The following is a 6,000-nucleotide window of genomic DNA, read 5'->3' as shown; positions in this document are numbered from 1 at the left end:
TTATCCAACGCAACGATACCTATGTCCATGTATACCGGGCAGGATACGTGCAAGTGTTCTGAGTCGAAACCAACCCACCGGAATGATAATCACGCTGCTTGCACAGAATATAAACCTTACACCAGATGCGCTGCTGACATCACAGAACACAATGTGATATGGGGAAATCCATATCGCGGATAAAGAACACTTTCCTTTCAACTTACCTGACTGTTTACGATGCGGGATTATGCATTGATGCATGCCCAAACCGATGGCGATTTGAATCGAATGCTACACTGAAGTAAACCCGTCGTAACTGAATGAAGTGCAACTGATGAAACCAAAATAAACCATCAGTAAAGATACAGTTTGCATTCGTAATACTGCAAGAACAAAATACAACACCAGAAATCATAAAATAATTCGGATGAAACACTTTCATTTCATTGCTTACCAGATTGTTTACATCTCGGCAGGTAAGGATTCGTCATGATGATATTGTTGGACGCTGCAGCTAAATTACGTCGCAAACTGCTTTGAATCGAAGGTTGATCGATTGAGGGTTGATTGAAGATAAGAAATAATGCCATGTAGCAGCTGAAATGTAAAAATAACATGTAATTATCAGCGAAAAACTTTAGCGAACTTACCGTGCTGCTTTGTTTACTTCGATGTGTCAAAATCACTCTGCGTGTGAGATGCGCCGTGTGAACGGGAAAAAAAACATTCACACGCACATCGTCGCGCGCGTTCTATCGCACAAAAAGGACGCTCCTTTGCTATCGCGGCATCTGCGGCGGGCTATGTTCGAGAGCGGCATCGAAAAATTTGGCTAAGTCCACGAGCGATGGGTCTCCGCCACTATCGCGGCATCTGCGGACGGCAATCATCGAGAGTGGCATCGCAAAAATCGGCTAAGTCCGAGAGAGCTGGTTTTTTTTGTATGGAGTTTTCTCCGCGATGCTCAATTTTCAAATGGAACCCAAATCCAGGCTGGTTGGGAAATACACCGCGAGGAAAAGTAACTCAAGGCCCTGGGGTTCTCGCGCGCTCACCACTGAAATAGCCCGCGAAGACGCTGCTATCGCGGGGAGTTGTCGCTGCCGGCTATTATTTGCAGATAGCCGGCTATAACCCGCTCAACTCGAGTTTATAGCATTCAAATGGGTAGTTGGGAAGTTTCACTCAAGAGCGGGTTGAAAAATTTCGGCGCTGCAGCGCGAATGCGACGGAGCATAAGTCAGTCGCTGCGTCTCGCTCCGATCCACGGGGACAGGCCTGAGTTCATTCAAAATTGGTAGTAGGGTACCGTTCAAACAAAAAGTCGTGGATGACAACAGAGTTATTTAATGAATGGCTGGTTACATTAAATAACGACATGAAAAGAGAGAAACGCCATATTTTGTTATTTTTAGACAATTGCACTGTGCATAATAATGCTCCTTCTTTAACAAACATAAAATTGCAATTCTTTCCGCCAAACACCACATCAAAGCTTCAGCCGCTCGATCAAGGCATAATCCACAATTTCAAAACGTCTTACCGTCGGGAAATAGTAAAAACCACAATAGAAAACATTGAAAATCGACAGAGCGTAAATGTTAGTGTTTTGTTAGCAATGACAATGATAGAAAAGGCTTGGAGAACAGTCACTCCATCGACAATAATGAACTGCTTCAAACATTCTGGCTTCCGAACGAAGAGTCCTGTGGAAGTGCCAGAACCAGACCAACACCTGGATGAAGTGCAAGATCTTTGGTCCCTACTCCCATTACAAGACTCTACATTCGCCGAGTTCGTACAGGTCGACAATGACATCGCCGTGTGGGGCTCTTTATCGGATGCTGATATTTTGGCCGTAGAAGACGAAGAAAACGACGACGAAGACGAATCCGAGGAGCTGCCACCGATAACGGTAAAAGAAGCAGAAAGATCAATAAAAAAGCTACGAGACTTCTGCCTCCAGTCAGGTGTCAGCAATGACGTTGTTTTTCAATCAATATTTACAATTGAAAATGTCAGAGCCCCGCTACACGACCCGCAAACTCAAAAACTTTTCGGCGAGAAGAGGGGAACAACCAAGAAGTTTACGTCAAAAACTTTTCAGCTCCGTGAGCTGAAAACTGCACCCGCGAAGTTGTTGGCAGCTAACCGAAAACTCAAATGCGTCAGAAGAAGAAGACGAAAAAGAAATAAATGTAAACATAACAAATCTCAAAAACAAAATAAACGAACATATGGTGATAAATTTACGTGTTTCTTTTGTAGTTACGGTAATATTTTGTCATTTTATAGCTATAATTTTTAATTTGAGATTTATTTCCCTGCGATGAAACTTTTTTTTAATTTCACAGACTTTGACCTCCTCGGTCATTCGTCTCTGCCTGTGATGATACTAAATTACATTTCCGTTGGATTTTAAGGTTACTTGGCAGGTTTTTTTTTCGGCAATGTGGCACCCGGTGCAAATGCATAAGGGGATTATGTGATGGATGCTGGATAACAACAAAGGGCTCCCGAGATAAAGGGTTTGGCAAACCGGAGAGCGGGAAGTCACTCGAATGATAAGCGGCACCACGTAAGGATCAAGTGGGAAAGTAGCACAACAAATAACCGCGAAATACTAAAAAAGTAAAGTGACTTTCGTGCTCAAATTGTGTGTGCGATTGTATTTTTGTTATTGTTAATATATGTGGTTTTGAATTCTCCAGCTAATTTCATCTAAAAATATTCATCCGGAATTCGCTGGTAAACAAGGCAAGATGAGCGGAACCGAATCAAAGAGATTGTACGCGCGTCAGGTGAGAACGGACATTTTTTATGAAAAATATGAACGGTTAGTGTAAGATTACGGTTCTTACATATATTTGAGTTGAGAGTTTTGGGTACTTAACTCGATGACCCTGGATAGGGTTGTTAGCCACTCTTCACTCATCAACAGATTATCCATATTTGACTTTTTGTGTTAACTAAAGATGATATCTTGTTTGCTTCGAAGGCAGCTTTTTGAGCTAACTGATAACAAAAACAAAAACAGCAGAGACTGACACATGCATAGACTGTCAGAAACTTTTCGCTTGCATTGACTGGCGACAGCATTGGTACCACAAAACGCGGCTACACGAACCGAAAAGATTTTGACGTAAACTTATACGGTTTTTAAGTTCTCGGTTGGAGTTTGCGGTTCGTGTAGCGGCCCGGTCATAGACCAATTTAAACACAATGCTTTGAAACAAAAAAAAATTACAGATTATTTTATGTAAATACAACTATAATTGAAAACTTTGTCGAATTTTTTTATAAATAAGAATTCATTTGTTTACATATTCACCTTAAATAAAGAAAATCTGTGTTTATAAGACGTGTTTTATAAATGTTATTTCCTACCACTCTCGATAATTCGAACTCTCGATAAATCGAACTTTTTTTTGGGTCCCTCCAACTTCGAATTATCGAGAGTCGACTGTATTATGTAATAAACAAACTGTTCTGACCACTTTATCAACATTGTCTGGGTCCAGCTGTATTTCAGTTTCCAAGCATCTCCATTTAGCTACAAGGAGCCCAAATGCACACTCTACTACATTTCTTGAGCTACTAAGCTTCTCATTGAAAAATTCTTTTTGAGGATCTAGATTATTACCAGCGTAGGGGCGCAATAAATACTTTTTTAATGGATAGCCCTGGTCCCCAATCAGTACAAAGGGCAACTCCTCATCTGTGCCTAGGGGTGGTGTTGGTGAAGGAACATTTAGCCTATTAGTTTCTAATAGTCTATATAATATTGAACTATTGAAAACTCCTGCATCACTTCGTCTGCCATAATCTCCAATATCTACAAAAATAAACCGTCTGTCGGCATCAGCCACAGCTTGTAAATGTATCGAAAAAAAAATTTAATAGTTAAAAAAATTAGACCCGCTATTGTTAGGACATTTTATCCTGATGTGTTTTCCATCGATGGCGCCAACACAATTAGGAAAACCAAATCGTTCGTAGAACATTTGTGAGACCTGCTTGAGTGCTGCGGTTGTTGGGAACGGCATAAATTCTTCATGTAGTGTGTCCCATATGGCATCGCACGTTTCGTAAATTATTTTCGAAACCGTATTCTAAACGTGAATGCCAACGCCCGGTAGCTTATTCCGGTTGACAAAAACCTAATATGATAGAAAATAAAATTTAATATTAGATATTTTTTAAACTCTACTGTTTATTTGTTTAGACGAAGCAGGAAGGAATAGATGGAGATATATGAGGGACACCTACACCAAAAAACAAAAACAAAACGAGCCAACTGGGTCAGGTGCAGCAGAAACAAGCCAACCCTTGTGGAATGATGAATATCTGGACCAAATGTCTTTTATGAAAGACACAGTGTCGTCGAGGAAAAGAGTTGGTAATTTGCAAGCTGCGCAAGGTATGATAACATAAAATTTATAATGCTTGTTACAATATATTTGTTGCGTATTGCAACGGTCCGATCGAAATAGTTCTAATGATGACATAAAGAGGGCGCTGCGGGATCGCTCCCATAGATCGCATAGAGTCGGTGCAGTGGCGCGTAGGCGTATGAGTGAGGGCGGACAGCGGCGATCACAGCTGATCGGGAATGGGGCAACGCCCGATCCCGAAACTCGGCTAAAAGGTCAAGGGCCGAGGTTGTCGCGTGACGCATGCGAAAGCGATAAAAGATGCACCGGAGATGACAAACGGGTCTTTCATTTCGGGCAGCGGAGAAAGTACGTTTAATTTTTTAACTCTTTAAAATAAAATAGAAGTGTTCAAGAAAGACGTGTGTCTAATCTCTCCTGCCGGCGGAAAGAAAGCCTGTTGCGTTGCAACATTTTAAAAAATTAAACTTTCTAGGGGTGGCTGGGGTAATACGCACCCCTGGGGCAATACGCACCCCTTCCAATTTCCCTTGAAAGACGAGTTTTTTACGCGTAAAAAGTAGTCACCCTGTAAGATCAATCTAAAATATGGTCACCCTGTGAGTTTGGCAGCTCTACATCAACAGAAACGCGAAATAAACGCAAAACAAAATCATTCTCAGCTCAGACAGTTTTTGTTATAATGTGACGTACCATTCCGCTAAGGAATATTAAGTGCAAAAACCTATATTTACCCACGAGGAATACGAAATTTAGTGAATTGAGAATCAGTGCTTGAGACTGTTCATGAAAATTTCGGAAAAAATACAGATTTACTCATATTTTAGTTGAAAATGTGTTCAACTATGAATGGGGGCAATATGCACCCAGTATGTCGGGGTAAAATGCACCAGTTTGTAAACAAACTATCTTTATTTGACGTTGGATGTTGCCTCTTTGTTGTGGTGCGTATTGCCTCTTTGTTATGGTGCGTATTGCCCCTTTGTTGTGGTGCGTATTGCCCCTTTGTTGGGGTGCGTATTACCCCTAGCACAGGTGCGTTTTGCCTCAACCAGATACAGATCGATCAAAAATTGAACTTTTTTAAAACTGAAAAAATTACGATTTTCTTAGCTAAAAAAGCAAACATTCTTCAACTGGTAACTAGTTTGAACCTTTATGAATCCTATTCAGTGATAAAATCAACAATCAAGAGCCAACTTAATAGAAAATTTTATAGTTTTTCTTAAGGGGTGCGTATTACCCCATCCACCCCTACATAAGTTCTTTCGCGAGCATAAATTTCGTGCGTGCCGACTCGACGGCAAAGTGACCAGTGAGCGGTATCGCGCAGGAGTTAAAAATCGCGCGTGGCTGACCCGACGGCACCTGACTAGTGGGCAGCGACGGCGGTGTGCGAAGAAAAGTAGAAGAAGATCATAAACTTGCGCTTGCTCGACCCGACGGCACGATCAGTGGGCAGCATAGTGCAAATCGCGTGCGGAAGTAAGTGCAGTGCGCGAAGACAAGACAGTAAGAATAGAATGGAAGAAGAAAAGTGCGGTGTGTGCTCCGGTACGACGAGGGACGGCGTGGTAACTTGCGACCAATGCGGCGTATGGTACCACTTGCGATGCGTGAACGA

Source organism: Anopheles coustani (genome assembly GCF_943734705.1).
Source record: "Anopheles coustani chromosome X unlocalized genomic scaffold, idAnoCousDA_361_x.2 X_unloc_5, whole genome shotgun sequence".
Lineage (NCBI taxonomy): Eukaryota > Metazoa > Arthropoda > Insecta > Diptera > Culicidae > Anopheles > Anopheles coustani.
The sequence above is the reverse complement of the archived record's forward strand: the minus strand, read 5'-3'. Positions refer to the sequence as shown.